Source organism: Zalophus californianus, chromosome 2, assembly GCF_009762305.2.
Source record: "Zalophus californianus isolate mZalCal1 chromosome 2, mZalCal1.pri.v2, whole genome shotgun sequence".
Taxonomy (NCBI): Eukaryota; Metazoa; Chordata; class Mammalia; order Carnivora; family Otariidae; genus Zalophus; species Zalophus californianus.
Genome location: NC_045596.1, coordinates 68,607,210 through 68,624,059, shown reverse-complemented (window position 1 = coordinate 68,624,059; position 16,850 = coordinate 68,607,210). Strand labels below are relative to the sequence as shown.

At 38.5% G+C, this 16,850-nt stretch overlaps 1 protein-coding gene across 4 annotated transcripts in view; it reads left to right on the top strand.

Moving 5' to 3' along the window:
* Nucleotides 1–16,850, top strand: part of WDFY3 (WD repeat and FYVE domain containing 3) — a 266,868-nt gene that overhangs the window by 21,829 nt on the left and 228,189 nt on the right. For all 4 annotated transcript variants that reach the window (XM_027599902.2, XM_027599904.2, XM_027599903.2 and 1 more), the window contains one exon: nucleotides 12,714–12,807. The gene's annotated coding sequence lies outside the window, so the exon portion shown is untranslated. Of the gene's footprint in view, nucleotides 1–12,713; nucleotides 12,808–16,850 lie in introns of those variants that run through there.

Here is a 16,850-nt window from a genome sequence, read left to right as displayed (position 1 = left end):
GCAAAGAATTTGCGCCAAAGATACATGAATGGCCAATACATCCCACATAAAAAGATACAAGTATGTGGGGCGCCTGAGTGGCTCAGTCGTTAAGCATCTGCCTTTGGCTCAGGTCATGATCCCAGAGTCCTGGGATCGAGCCCTGCATCGGGCTCCCTGCTCAGCGGGAAGCCTGCTTCTCCCTCTCCCTCTCCCACTCCCCCTGCTTGTGTTCCCTCTCTCGCTGTGTCTCTCTCTGTCAAATAAATAAAATCTTTAAAAAAAAAAATGATACAAGTATGTAGAAAGATGCTCAACATCTCTAGTCATCAAGGAAATGCAAATTTAAACCATAGGGTGATACTATTACACACCCACTAACATGGCTAGGAATAAAATTGGACAGTGTTAAAATTGGTGAAGATGTGGAACAACTAGAAGTTTCCTTTGATCCATTTCTGGTGAAATGGTATAGCCACTTTAGCAAACAGTTGGTAGTTTCTTATAAAGTTAAACATTTTCTCTATGAATTATAAATTTCATTCCTAGGTATATACGCAAGAGAAGTGAAAGCATATGTCCACAAAACTAATGTTCATAACATTATTCAAAATGGTTCTCATTTAATTTTAATGAATAACAGTGTTGAACGTCCTTTCATGTGTTTCATTGCTCTATCTACATCTGTCTTTTTAAGAAGTATTGACATCTTTAGCTCTTTTTAAAATTAGGTTGCTTATTTTACTGTTGTCATAAGAGTGTTTTGTATATTTTGGATATAATTGTCTTTTTTGTGGTTTTATATTATATGGTTTTATATTATAACATATATGTTTTATAAATTCTCCCAGTTTGGGAGTTGTTTCTTTTTTTTAATATACTTTTTATTTTTTATGTTATTATTACTGTTTATTTTTTAAGTAAACTCTACTCCACTGTAGCGCTCGAACTCACAACCCTGAGATCAAGAGTTGCGTGCTCTACTGACTGAGCCAGACAGGCACCCCAGATTTGTTTCATTTTTAAAACCCTGTCTTTTTGGAATTTAAGAAACAAAACCGAGGCTCATGGGGGAAGAGAGGGAAAAATAAAACAAGATGAAATCAGAGAGGGAGGGAGACAAACCATAAGAGACTCTTTTAAATTTTTACTTTATTTTTATAGATTTTTATTTATTTGAGATAAGAGAGCTAGCACAAGCTGAGGGCAGGGCAGAGGCAGAGGGAGAAGCAGACTCCCCACCGAGCAGAGAGCCAGATGCGGGGCTCCATCCCAGGACTCTGGGATCATGACCCAAGCCAAAAGCAGACACTCAACCAGCTGAGCTGCCCAGGCGCCCAGTGAGAGACTCTTAATCATAGGAAAGAGACTGAGGGTTGCTGGAGGGGAGGGGGGTGGGGGGATGGGGTAACTGGGTGATGGACATTATGGAGGGCACGTGATGTGATGAGCACTGGGTATTATATAAGATCGATGGATCACTGAACTCTACTTCTGAAACTAATAATACATTATATTTAATTGAATAAAAAAATTCTCAATAGAGATTAGAACTTCAGGAAAAACAAATCATCTTGCTGAAAAGCAAATATTTGTGGGTCCTGAAGCATGTAAGATTGGGGGACACTAATTAGGAAAAAGAATATAAAATTATGATTATAAAATTAGGTACAAAAGTTAACATTTGCTGTCAACTTTGGGTGATAATGATGTGTCACTATAGGTTCATCAGTTGTAGCAAAGGTTCCATCCTATGGGGGGGATGTTGATAATGGGAGAGGCTATGTATGAGTGGGGGCAGAAATTATATGAGAAATTTCAGTACCTTCCATTCCGTTATGTTGTAACCTAAATCTGCTCTAAAAAATAATAAAGTCTAAAAATAAATATATATATATCTTTTGAAGAGAAGTTAATTTTGATGAAATCCAGTTTGTCATTGTTTCCTTTTATGGTTTTTGCTTTATATCCTCTCAGAGAATTCTGTCAGAGAATCCTGTCAGAGAATTCTTCCTAACCCAAAGTCAATATTATTTTGTACTGTTTTCTTCTAGAAGTTTTATAGTTTAGGCTTTACATTTAGATTTATGATTCATTTTGAGTTAAATTTTGGATATGTTCTGATGTATGGGCTGGTTGAGATTCTTTGGTTTTGCTTTGGTTTTTGCATGTGGATGTCCAGTTCTAGCACCGTTTGGTGAAAAGTTTTTCCTTTTTCTTTTCCACCGAATTCCTTGACATCTTTGTCAAAAATCAGTTGACCACATATGTGTATGTCTATTGCTGGAATCTCTGTTCTTTTCCATTGATCGAGGTGTCTACCTGTCACCAGTACCACACTATCTTTTTTTTTTTTTTTTAGGATTTTATTTATTTATTTGATAGAGACAGTGAGAGAGGGAACACAAGCAGGGGGAGTGGGAGAGGGAGAAACAGGCTTCCCGCGGAGCAGGGACCCTGACGCGGGGCTCGATCCCAGGACCCTGGGACCATGACCTGAGCCGAAGGCAGATGCTTAATGACTGAGCCACCCAGGTGCCCCAGTACCACATTATCTTGATTACTATAGCTTTAGAGTGAGCCTTGAAATCAAGTAATATGAGTACTTTTTTTTTTTTTTTGAAATTGTTTCGGCTAGTCTAGTTTCTTTGCTTTTTTGGTATAAATTTTAGAATCATCCTGTCAGTTTCCAAAAAAAAAAAAATACTGGAATTTTGATTGGGATTGCACTAAATCTGTAGGTAAATTTGGAGAGAAGTGATAACTATGTTGAGTCTCCAAATCCGTGAACTTAGTATATTGGTCATCTTTGATTTATCTCATCAATGTTTTGTAGTTTTCAGGATACAAATCTTGCACATAGTTTGTTAGATTTATCCCTAAGCATTTCATGTTTTTTGGTTGCTATTATAAATGGCAATATGTATATATGTAATCTTAATTTGTTTCATTGTTGATATGTGGAAACATGATGGATCTTTGTATATTGAGTTTTGTATGCTACAACCTTGCTAAATTCCCTTATTAAATCTAGTAGGGTTTTTTGTGGATTCTTTGGGGTTTTATATATAGACAGTCATGTTGCTTGGAATAAAGACAGTTTCATATCTTCCTCTGTAATATATGCTTTTTATTTATTTTTTATGCCTTATAGCACTGGCTAGGACTCCCAATATAATGTTAAAGATAAAAAGCATTCGGTTTTTCACCATTAAATATGATTAACTGTATTTGTTTAAGGATGCCAATTATCAGGTTAGATTGCATTCTGTGCCTAGCTTACTAAGAGTTTTTAAAATCATGATAGGGTGCCTGGGTGGCTCAGTTGGTTAAGCGACTGCCTTTGGCTCAGGTCATGATCCTGGAGTCCCAGAATCGAGTCCCACATCGGGCTCCCTGCTCAGCGGGGAGTCTGCTTCTCCCTCTGACCCTCCCCCCTCTCATGTGCTCTCTCTCTCTCTCACTCTCTCTCTTAAATAAATAAATAAATAAATCTTTTAAAAAATAAAATAAAATCATGATGTTGAATTTTGTTAAATGCTTTTAACATTGAGATTATTATATGGTTTTTTTTATTCAGTTGATACAGTGAGTTATATTACATTTTTTTCTTAAAGATTTGTTTATTTGAGAGAACACAAGAGAGTATACACACAGGAGTGCAAGCATGGGGGGAGGGGCAGAGGGAGGGAGTCTTTTTTTTCTTAGATTTTTATTTATTTTTATTTTATTTGTTAGAGCATGAGCGGGTGGGGGGCTAGGAGGGGCAGAGGGAGAGGGAGAAGCCGACTCCCTTGCAGGGAGTCCAACTTGGGGATTCAGCAGACGCTTAACCGACTGAGCCACCCAGGCACCCTGAATTATATTAATTTTTCAAATGTTGAATCAGTTTTATATTTCCAGGATAAACTCCACTTGGTCATGATGTAATATTTCTATTATATAGTGCTAATATTTTGTTAAAATTTTTCCCATCTCTCTTCACAAAGGGTATTGGATTTCCAGTCTCCTTTTCTCTTAATGACTTTGGTTTTGGCATTAAGAAATTACTGGTCTCGTAAAATGTTTTGGGAAGTTTCCTCCCCAGTCTGGGTTGAACAGGTTAGTTTAAACACATATATAGTTTGTTATGTTGTGTTTTAAAAAAGGGGTGAGGGATAAATATACATATATCTGCTAAACTTTGCAAAAGGTAGGGGTGGTGGGAGGTGATGGGACCAAAGGTTTGTGGGTGGAAATGACACTTCTCAAAGTGTATCTTTTTATATCTTGACTTTTCAAAGCAAAGCATGTTATCTTCCATATTCACGATAGGGATGGGGAAAATTTTAAACTACTAAAACAAATAAACCTGACTGTACCTTAATTTAGTGCTATACCTACATTGAGAGGGAAGAAAGAGTGAATCTAAGTGATTTATTAACAAATCTATGACTACTTACCCTCTACTTGGGTGGAGGAAGAGGGAGGGATTGCAAACAAATCTTGCACTCTTTCTACTGGAGTTTATTTTTGTAGTGATAAGAACAAAGCAACTCTGGGTCATTTTTAGGTATATTATGCTTTGAGTAAATGTTTTGAAGTTGTTGGAGCCAGGACCTGAGGAAGGAGGGACATACAAATATGGAACAGGGAAAGGCAAAAATGAATCCTGTGGGGACGGATTGGAATTGAAGGTGTTAATGTGAATTCATTATTTTTGAAACTAGTATATATATGTGTACTTGTGTCTACATGTGCATGTGTGTATATTTATATATATGTATGGACATGTATGTACACATTTGTATGCATATGTGTATATATGCACATGTATTTCCTGGTAGCTCTGTCCAACAAAAAGGCTAAGAAGGAAAGAGCAGTGAGAACACTTAATTGCCAAATCTTGATCTCTAAAACTAGAACCAGCACAAAGGAACCGGAGATCCTCAGAGAACTGGTTGATTGCAGTCCTGGGCAGGGTATATACCAGGTGAACCTGTATCATTTTCCTTTTTGGTGTACTAGAAGTGTAAAAGAAAATGTTTTTGGGGAAAAAAATGGGAGCATTTTATAAGAACCCTGTTGGCTTTCCTACTGGTCCAGTCTAGATTGTCAAATAAGTATAATAATTATGAACTAGTTAAAATAAGAATTCATTATTCATAGTAATAAACTGATAAAGGAATAGAGAAGGGAGGTCTCTTGCTTACATTAGAATTCTGAAGTTCTAGAGTTGGCAGGTTGTCAATTTGCAGACATTAAAGATAAGACAGGACAAGAAACATAACAAATTGAAGGGGGGTATTGATGAGGAGAAGTTTATTTCCATGGTATTAAAATGTCTCCCCACAGAAGACCTATTATTTGCAAGGTATAAAATTGGGATTATACATTGGTGACAACAACAACATGGGGCAGATGGATACTGTGCGATTCCAGATATGACATCCTGAGGGGACATATCATCATCTGTGTGGTAGTCTGGCCAAGACTGCATAACCCGAATCTCATCATGAGGAAACACTAGACAGACTCACACTGAGGAGCATTCTACTTAATAAAAAGGGGAGGGAGCTGTGTTCTTCCAAAAAAAACAATGTCATAAAAGACAAGGATGTGGAAGTGTTCCATATTAAAGGAGGCTTAAGAGAATCACTACCTGCCTCTAGACTGGATCCTATACTGGATAGGAGGGGGGAATACTATAAAAAGACATTATTGGACCAGTTGAAAAAATTGGGGATGTGGATACTAGAGTACATATAACATTGTAATACTGTTCAAATTACTGAAGACAATGTACTATGGTTATAAAAGAGAATATTCTTAGGAAATGCACATTGAGTCAATGGAGCAAAGGGCCATGGTGTATATCATTTATCCTCAGTTGGTTTAGAGAAAGAAAAATAGCATGTGTGTCTGTGTGAATGGAAAGAAAGTGCCAGAGAGCACATGAGCACGGATGATAAAACAAAGAGAATAACATTAACAATTGGTGACTTTAGGTATAATGGTGGTTTTGAATTCTTATATTTGCAGCTTTTCTGTAAGTCTGAAAATATTTCCAAACCAAATATTTAAAACATTTAAAAATATCTGCCCTTTATTTTTAGAGTTTCTTTATTTATAATGAGTGTGGTGCTTTGTCTGGAACCAGTTTGGAATGAACATTTTTATAATATTTTCCTGTGTGTTGGTGTTGTGGCTCTGCAAGCCAGCCATTGTTGAATATGACAGCAGTTAGTGGAAAAATAAATGTCACTCTGTAGACAGCTAGAGTCTAAAACCTAATTTGGGGAGGGGAACTATTTACTATAGTAATTACTTTAAATTTCTAGTAGTGTTAGTTGCGACGTCCACTAAAGTCTTCAGAGTTGTTATCACTTAACTGTTGGGAAATTAGAATGGTTATTTTATATAAAAAATCTAACTGTTGCACCCTGATTAGATTTTCTTGTTTTGTAAACTCAGATTATAGTTTTTAGCCTAAGAGTGTAATTATTTGTTCATTCAAAAAATGTTAATTGAATACCCACCATGTGCCATAACCCTTTCTAGGCATTGAAGATATAGCACCAAACAAAACAAAGCTCTTGCCCTGTGGGTTTTGTGTTTTTGTGGGAGGGATCCTGGGAGCAAAATTGTTACTGTTTTATTTATTTATTTTTTTTTAAGATTTTATTTATTTGACAGAGAGAGAGACAGCCAGAGAGGGAACACAAGCAGGGGGAGTGGGAGAGGGAGAAGCAGGCTCCCTGCTGAGCAGGGAGCCCGATGCGGGCTCCATCCCAGGACCCTGGGATCATGACCTGAGCCAAAGGCAGATGCTTAACGACTGAGCCACCCAGGTGCCCCAAATTGTTACTGTTTTAAATAGAGTAGCCAGGAAAGACTTAGCCCAGGAGACATTTGGGCAGAGATTGGAGGATAGTGCAGGAGTGAGGCATGCAGAGATAATCATCTCCTGGAAAAGCATCTAGGCAGAGAGAACAGCAAATGTTAAGGCTCTGAGATAAGAGTGTGCTTAGCATGAATAAGGAATAGCAAGTGAGGAAGTAGGAAATGAGGTCAGAGGTAATAGGGGCCAAATTATGTATGTTTTTATATGCTATTTTAAAGATTTTGGCAAAAAAGAATAAAGATTTTGGCATTTACTCTGAGATGAGAAGCCATTAGGAGATTTTGGGCACAGAAGTTACATTATACGAATTATGTAAGATTATCAAGATCACTCTGCTTTGATGAGAAAAGACTGAAGTAGGGCAAGGGTAGAAGTTGGGAGGCTGGTTACTAAATCATGGGAAAAATTCAAGTGAGAGATGATAGTTATTCTGGTCAAAGTCTCTGGGTGATGAGAAATGGTCAGATTTTGGATGTATTTTGTAGACAGAGTCAGTACAGTTTGCTGATAGGGTGGAGAGAGGGTAAGAACTTTAGTGATGAGTGCTAAGAGGAGAAACACATAGCGGAGGTGAGGAGTGGCCAGCGAGATAGGATGAAACCAGGGGAAAGCAGGAGAGTCTTTGTTCTGGAAGCCAGGTAAAGTGTATCAGGGCTTGGTGAGTCATGACAGTTCCTGCAGATAGGTCAAGAAAGATGAGGACTGACTGGCCTTTGGATTTAACAATATGTAGGTAATTGGTGGCATTTAAGTTCAATGGCATATTAGGAAGCAAAAGTAATTGGAATGTGTTCAATCTGAACTGAAGAATCTTGAAGACAGAGTACGGACAACTCTTTTGTGACCCTTTGCGAAAAGGGAATCAGAAAAATTGGCCATAACCTAGAGTGGTTTTTGTGTCAAAAGGTTCATTATTATTGTTTTCTAATGATTGGAAATATGTGTATGTATTACTGGTTTGCTTTATCTGGAGGAGGAAAGTAGGAAATTGATGATGTAGGAGAGAGAAGCGAGCCTTACTAGAGCGATGCCCTTGAAAGGTAGGGGCATGATATCTCTATCTAGTATCACAGTGGAGGAGCTAGACTTTGACCCAGAAAGTTCAAGCACAGTAGAAGGGTACAGATTTAGGTAAGTGTGTAAGTAAGTGAGTAACTTTAGGTAAGTTCCAGAACTTCTGGAAGTTCTCTTCTGATTGCTTATGTAGGAATCAAGGCCAGCATGTAGAGTGATTCAGATTTTATGTGCCTTTTGATTCCCCCCCCCGCCCATGATGCTGTTCATCAGGTGATCCACCAGGAGTCCTGCGAAGGTATAGGAGGGCTAGAGCCCTGCTTGCTAAAATTTTTTTCAGACATTCAGCTTTTTGTTACTCTTTAGTCTGTCTGATTTGTGTAACACTTGGGAAGAGATTCCTAAAACCCTTCTGGAGCTAACTGGAAAATTTTTTTTTTCTTACTGATATTCAAGCCAAAGAGTATGATTTTAAGATCCTTAGAATTTTCATGTTAGATATAAGAAAATCAAATTGAAGATATATTTAGGCCAGGGAGGTACAGCTAATTGTCTAGCCAAGTCTGAAATCGGGATCTCTGTTGTCTTCTAATTTATATAATTTAATTTTGAAATTCAGTTTTTATACCTGTGTGCATATTCATACACTCAGACTCACCCCTTTGACAATATAACTGACTTATTCTAAATTGGAGGCAACCAAAGCATGAAATAAAAACACGTAAAACGTCAGGGTCAAAATGAGAACTCTGTCTAAAGTGTGACTCAAATTGTGATTTGTGTAAAGCTGCTACTTGAAATTATATTGCGTATTGCAATTAGAATGCATTGAAACCAAGTCAATGCATTTGCCCTTGGACGAGTTTATATTAAAATAAAGGATTATAAAACAGGATTATGTAATATTCTAGATTTCTGGTACTTTAAGACATCTGTAGATTGCATTAATATACAAAAACGTTTGGTCCTCTAGTTTGCTGTTACCCATTCTGTTTGGCCTCCTGCTGTTCTGTTTCTGCTTCTTTATCTCAACGCTTGCCTGTTACCTGGTAGTTCAAAATGGGTAAAACCAAATAATCACCCAAAGTACTAAAATTTCTATGAAACAATAAGTAAGAACAAACAACTGAGGAGGAAGTGGCAAAATACGTGAATAGGCATTTCATAAAAGAGGAAACATGAGTTAGCCAATAAATCTGAAGAAATGCTCAGTATCATTAATCAACAGGAAAAAGCAAAGTTAGACCACAATTCAATGCCATTTTATACCCCCAAATTAAGTTAGCATTACTAAGTATTGGATGTGGTTCAATATGAACAGGTAGTTCAGTATGAGCAGGTAGTTGGGTGGGATTATAAATTGGGGAAAACAAAAATTGGCATCATGAAAAATTGAACTTATGCATATTTCTGGACTCCTAGGCACAGACTTAAGAGAAACTTTGGCACATGGGGCATAGGAGATGTGTATGAGAACTTTTATAACAGAAATGCTTATAATAGGAAAAAAAAACCTGGGAGAAAAATAAGATACCGTTGTAAGGAAAATGGATAATTCAATTATGATATATTTATACATCACAGAATTCTGCAGTGAAAAGGTATGAACTACAACTAATGCGACAACATGGATGAATTTTTTTTTTTTAAAGATTTATTTATTTGACAGGGAGAGACACAGAGAGGGACCACAAGCAGGGGGAGTGGGAGAGGGAGAAGCAGGCTCCCCATGGAGCAGGGAGCCCGATGCAGGGCTCGATCCCAGAACCCTGGGACCATGACCTGAGCCAAAGGCAGACGCTTAACGACTGAGCCACAGAGGCGCCCCCCAACATGGATGAAGTTTTAAAGCATAATATTGAATGAAAAAGTCAAACCCTAGAAGACAGGAGCTATTTAATACTGTTCCCACAGAATTCAAAAGCAAATAAAATCAAACACTATATTGTTGAGGGTTATGTACATATGTGATAAACTTTTATATTATTTATTTATTAGAGAGCATGTGCGCGAGCAGGGGGAGTGGCAGGCAGTGGAGAAGCAGGGAGCCTGATGTGGGACTAATCCCAGGACTCTGGGATCATGACTTGAGCCGAAGGCAGCTGCTTAACCGACTGAGCCACCCAGGCGCCCGAAAAATATTTGAGAGAGAGAGAGAGAGAGCGCGCGCATGAGCTGAGGAGGGGCAGAGGGACAAGCAGACTCCTCACTAAGCAGGGAGCCCAATGCGGGACTCAGTCCCAGGACCTTAAGATCATGACCTGAGCTGAAGTCAGATGCTTAACTCACTGAGCCACCCAGGCGCCCCATGACAAACTTTTTATTTATTTATTTTTAGAGAGAGAGCGAGCGAGCGCACATGCATGAGTGCATGTGAATGGTGGGGGGAGGCGGTGGTGGTGGGAGAGGGAAAGAGAATCTTAAGCAGGCTCTGACCCCCCACCCCGCCAGCTCATAACCCTGAAATCATGACTTGAGTCGAAATCAAGAGTCAGGCGCTTAACCAGCTGAGCCACCCAGGTGTCCCTGTGATAAACATTTTTTTTTTTTTTAAGATTTTATTGAGAGCGTGTGTGCCAGCGGGGTGGGGCAGAAGGGGTGGGAGAAAGAATTTGAAGCCAGCTGAGCAGGTAGCCTGGTGCAGGGCCTCATCCCACTACTGCAAGATCATGACCAGAGCCGAAGCCAAGAACCACCCAGGCATCCCCCTGTAATAAACTGTTTAAAAAGCCAAGTAATGATAAACACAGAGGACAGCATAGCCGTTACAGGAGATGGGAGGGATGAGAGAGGTGGGGCATTGGTGGGGGATCGGCGAGCAAGTCAGGAAAACATTACCAGTAACTTCTATTTAGGTTGTTGAGTTGGGTGGTAGGTACCTGGGTGTTCCCTCTGTTTCTTTGAATTTAAGACATGTTACAAGTAACTGCTGTATGTAACAAGAAGTTAAAAAATAGGGAAGGCATATTCTGAAGTCACAAATTAGGAGACATGTCATCACTTCTGCCTGTTCCCTTATCACCACTTGAATTCCTAACGTCACTCAGTTTTTCACTGGGGGTATCTTGTTTTAAAGTCTTTTATCTGATTAAGCCTGTGTCTGCCATCTGTCACGTCACTCAGTGACAACTTGTTGGATGGGTAACTGCATGAATGATTTGGGAAAATAATTCAGGATTTTTCTTTAAAACTACCTAAGAGATAGATTTGGAAAAATACTTTTCCTTCCACTTCTAGCTGGGTGAGATAGACAGTAAAACTAGGTTATTGTTATGTAGGCTTTTGAATGATAATTGGCTGTATATTTGAAGGCAATATTTCTTTTTTTTTTTTAAAGTCGGAGTGCCTGGGTGGCTCAGTTGGTTCAGTGTCTTGCCTTCAGCTCAGGTCATTGAACCCCGCATCGGGCTCCCTGTTCAGCAGGGAGTCCGCTTTTCTCCCTCCTTCCCGCTCGGGCTCCCTCTCACTATCTTTGTCTCTCTCAAGTAAATAAATAAAATATTAAAAAAAAATAAAACTCTCTTTTAATTATTTTTTATTTTTATTTTTTTAAAGTTTATTTATTTGACAGAGAGAGACACAGCGAGAGAGGGAACACAAGCAGGGGGAGTGGGAGAGGGAGAAGCAGGCTTCCCACTGAGCAGGGAGCCCAATGTGGGGCTCGATCCCAGGACCCTGGGATCATGACCTGAGCCGAAGGCAGACGCTTAACAACTGAGCCACCCAGGCGCCCCATAATTATTTTTTTAAAGTAATCTTTACACCCAGCGTGGGGCTCGAACTCACGACCTGAGATCAAAAATCACACGCTCTACTGACTGAGCCATCCAGGCGCCCTTTGAAGGCAGTATTTCTGATTATGTTTCAACTGTTAATAACGTGATCAGAGAGATTAACAAATACATGACAAAAACAAATAGTTGATCAGAAAAGCAGAATGTTGCTAAAAGAGGAAGCTATTTTTAGGTGTATTGTTTTAGAGTTAGAAGGCTCATGGGAGTTAGTCCAAGCTCCTCATTTTTGAATAAAGGCACTTTGGGACCAAAGAAATAATTGATTAAGATCATAGAACTTGTTGAGTACAGAGTTAGAAAAGACTAGAACCTAAATCTCATGATTCATATGGTAGTGTTTTCATATTGAAATACTGAATGGTAAATAAAACATTGTTTTTAAGATTTTTTTTTTTCTTTTTTTAAGTAATCTCTACACCCTTTGTGGGGCTTGAACTCACAACCCAGAGATCAAGAGTCCCATGCTCTGCTGACTGAGCCATCCAGGTGCCCCAAATAAAACAAACATTTAAATATCCTATATAAGGCATGCTAAATAACTCAAGGTTTGGTTATAACCATTAAGTGAGGAAGCATCGTTTTCTGATTTTAATTTAGAACAAATGACATTTACCTTCAGATACTTGACAGATATACCTAGAACACTAACATGAATTTTTTGCTCATATTTGGTTTTCCCAAATTAGTGTGATCTGTGTTGTATAAATGAATACTGAACTGGATATGGGGAGAATTAGGTTCTGAACCTGGCTCTGCCACTAAGTAACTGAGTTGTCATTGATTGTTTGCATAACTTTTCCTGGTCTCAGTAAAATGAAGAAGTTGAACCAGATGGTTTATAGAGATGAAATTTAAATGACTCTATATTCTTTATGGATTTTAGATGGCAAATTTTATCTATCTTAAATAAATCATTGTCATGTGTTCTGCTATTAAACTATCGCCAACAAGGAGATAAGGAATCAGTAGAAAATGAACGACTCATTATGCTAAAACATAGCTGGAAAATGAACTGGGTTTTCTTTTTCTTCCTTTCATCACAGGTATACTACTTCTCCACATCTGCTTCAGGAAGAAAGTGCCTGCCACTCCTATTGTTTCTACGCAGGTTCATGCCAGCCCAGAACGGAGAATCAGGTCAGTTTTATGATTGTTCTGTCAGACAAGGAACCAGGAGCAAGGATCATTGACAGTCCTTCTCACATCATTGCATTGTAGCAAGACCACTGAACTCTGACTCAAAAGAGCTGGGTTTCAGTCCTTCTTTACTGCTAATGGCTGGGTAGGCTTGGGGAAACCTGCTTTCCTGAATGGCTGGTAGTTTTCTGCACCAAAAAAAGGGATATATTAGAATAAATTATCTTCAGTTTCAGTTTTGGCTTTAAAGCATTATTATTTTTATTATAGGTGCCTACATAGAATAAAATTGTGTTTTTAAATCATCATTTTCTTTCTTTCTTTTTTTTTTTCCCTAGAAAAATCTAGTGGTAAGCATGGGCTTTGGAACTCTAATTCTGTTCTGTTGCACTTCCTTTGAGTGACTAGTTTAAATGATGAGCTGTGTTGTGAGGCACTCGAGAGTACTACTGTGACCTGTTTGCCTTAGTTTTAGTATTTTAGTTGGCTTTATTGTTACTGAAAAGTTTTTTACATGAGGTTGTTAGTCCTTCAGTGATGTTCTTCAGTTTTAGAGAGGGTACCCATTTGACCATAGTGGTCCTCTATTGATTGCACGTGATGCAATTCAAATAGCTTAAGCGAAAAGGGTTATCATTTGGGTGTGTCTCCCAGGGGACCCCAGAAGATCCAGAGACATGCAAATGCTGCTGGGCTATAGAGAAGAACCCAGGAACCAAATGCAGTCAGGTTTCCCTGACGCTGTCAGTGGAGCGTCTCTCCCGTGTGTCTGTCTCACTGTCTTTGCAGAACTGGCTTTCTTCATTTTCCATTCTTTGTCATGGGAAACATGGTTGTCACCACTCCCCACACAGTGTGTCTTATAGTTCAGACTCCCAAAGAAAGGCTGACGCTTAAGTACCCAATCCCAGATTTCCCAGAACAGACTCTGATTCTTTTTTTTTGTCTTTCCCCAGTGTTCAGTTTCCTTTAATAACCCCCATCTCCCTGAAGGGCAGGTACAGGCAGCTAGGCGATGGCAAGAGATGTTCACTTGAAGATCTTGCCCTGTCTCCAAAAAAGATCACAATCTGAAGTACTGGGGGTTAGGACTTCAACATAGGAATTTTCAGAGGGACACAATTCAACCCTTAGCACTGCATAACAAATTACTCCAAAACTTTGTGACTTAAGACAACAAATGTTATGTTACAGCTTTTGGCATTCAAGAATCTTAAGCTGGCTCCTCTGGTTCAGGGTCTCTCATAGAGCTGCATTCAAAATGTCCACAGGGCCGTGGTTTCATCTGAAGGCTCTGGGGGAGGATCTGTCTGCAGTTCACTCCCATGGTTCTTGGGCTGAAGGCCTGAGTTCTTCATATTGGCTGTTTGCCAGTGACCTACATTAGTTCCTTTCCATGTGAGTTTTGTAATGTAATCATGGAAGTGGCATCCCATTAGTTACTCCCTTTTCTCTTCATTAAGAGGGAGTCACTGGGGCCCTTAGGTGGCTCACTTAGTTAAGCCTCTGACTCTTGGTTTTGGCTCAGGTCATGATCTGTGGGTCATGGGATCAAGCCCCGTGTCATGTTCTACACTCAGCATGGAGTCTGCTTGTTGCTCTCCCTCTGTTCCTCCCCCTGCTTACATGCTCTCTCTCTCAAAGAAATAAATAAACTTAAAAAAAAAAATTCTAAAAAAAAAAAAAAGTGAGTCATTAGGTCTACCCCACACTCAGGAGAGAGGATTATACAAGGGTGTGTATACTAGGAGGTGGGGTCATTGGGAACCATCTTTGAAGCTCCCTACAATAGTATATAAAAACGAAGGAAGAAGAAAATATGCTAGGTGGAAAGGAAAAAATACCTAAGTTATTTGGTATTATTCAGAAAGCTTAAGTTTTCAACTTTTTTTTAAAGTAGTCTCTACTCCCATTGTGTGGCTCGAAACTCACGATTCCCAAGATCTATAGTCACATGTTCCTCTGTTTTATTTTGTTTTTATTTATTTATTTATTTTTTAAAAGATTTTATTTATTTATTTGAGAGAGAGAGAGCACATGAGAGGGGATAGGGTAAGAGGGAGAAGCAGACTCCCTGCCGAGCAGGGAGCCCGATGCGGGACTCGATCCTGGGACTCCAGGATCATGACCTGAGCTGAAGGCAGTCGCTTAACCAACTGAGCCACCCAGGCGCCCCTGTTCCTCTGTTTTAAACAATCTCATTAGGATAGTTTCAGCATATACTTCTAAAGCATCAGATTACATGACTGAATTCTATAAGCAGTTGTTTAATTATGATTTGTGAATTATTATAAATAAAGATCATACATTTTAGTAGACAGTGAACACCTAAGTATTAGAAATGATGAGACTTATTTTTAATTCTCACTAGGTTTGGAAGGTTAAGTCATTTCATGCTGTACAAAAGTAAAATGAGTATGAATTCAATGGAATTTCTATGTGATATCCTTTTTTATTTGTTAGCGGGGTGTGCTTTAACAGAGACCATACAGAATTTTAAATTGAAGACTTTTGATACACACAGTGGACTGAGGAATGCATTTGAACAAATGATATTTGAACAAATGATAATATTTTTTCTTAGGAAGAAAGCTCTGCTGCATTGATTATGGCAGAGAGGAAGTTTTATTTCTTTATTTTAAAAGATTTTATTTATTTATTCGAGAGAGAGAGTGCGCTAGAGAGCACGAGCCAGGGAAGGGGCAGAAGTAGACTCCGGAATCCTGACGCGGGGCTCTGATTCCGGGACCCTGGGATCATGACCTGAGCTGAAGGCAGAAGCTTAATGGACTGAGCCACCCAGGCGCCCGGAGGCAGAGAGGAAGTTTTAAACTTACGCTCTTAGGATTCTTTGTTAACAGGATATTGAACTGCGAGTTTTGTGTATAATTTGTCTTCTTTTTATTATGAAAATTTCTGGGAGTGGATTTAGGACTAGATTTGGGACTTTAGACTCTCTGAAGGAAATAGTGTTGAATATTTTATGGTTTAGAAAAATATTACCCAGAAATGAAAGTTTATGTAGAATGCATTCTCTCTAGAAACATATTGAAAGAGTTTAAAAAGTTCAAGAAATGGAACTCAATACTGTATGAAAAGTACAGGTATATTTAATGTGAAGCTTAAATTACAAAGTTTTAAAAGTTTTTATAATCAGAAAAAAATACAAGTTGTAAAGTAAAATAGCGCTAATCAGAGTATTGGGATTTTAAGTTTTAATTCAGTTTTCCTCTATTTCACGAAATGATACCTAAAGTTTGGGACTTAGAAGTATAAATCATTTTAATCTCACTTTATCCGCTTTTGTGATCCTCCCCCCGCCAGTAGACTTTTGGCTATTGACTAGTGGTGGAGGTTTCTGTGACTTTTCTTTGAGTTATTTTTGACCCCGAGTATCCCTTATTTGGCTCTTGTTTTGAGGACAAATTCTGTATTGATCTTCATTGATAGTATGTTTTAAAAAATTATATAAAGATTTAAAAGCAGGTATGAGTGAAAACTGCAGTGTAATATATGTTTTGGTTAAGGTACCACACTTGGTTATATTTCTAACTTTAGATCGTGATGTCGTTGCTTATATCTCTTTGCCCTCGTATACATTTCTTAATTTCTCTTCTTATTTCATAAGGGTTGAAGGAGGTAATGCTTGCAAAGTCCTTAAGACTATACCCGGCACATTGTAAGTACAAGCTAAATTTATGTTAGCTGCCATTCATTGTTGCAACCAATGGCCTTGTCATTTTTACCTCTGAATTTTTGAAGGTTAGAGTATAAATAGAATGATGTCCTTCTAATGATAGTATATAACCCTTAATGTTTAGTTGATTACACAACTTATTAGCATATTGGCTTTATTTTTGAAAGATAGAGTTTGCATAAAAGGATATGAGTTTAGAGCCATTGCTGAAATTCCTGACTCAGGAAGAGGAAGAAGGGAATGCAGGAAATAAGTGTGCTGTTTTTGCTGTAGGTCTGAGGAGCTATTTTGTGTGCACCAAATACATATATATTTGGCATCATATGTCTGTAACCCAAGGAGGTCA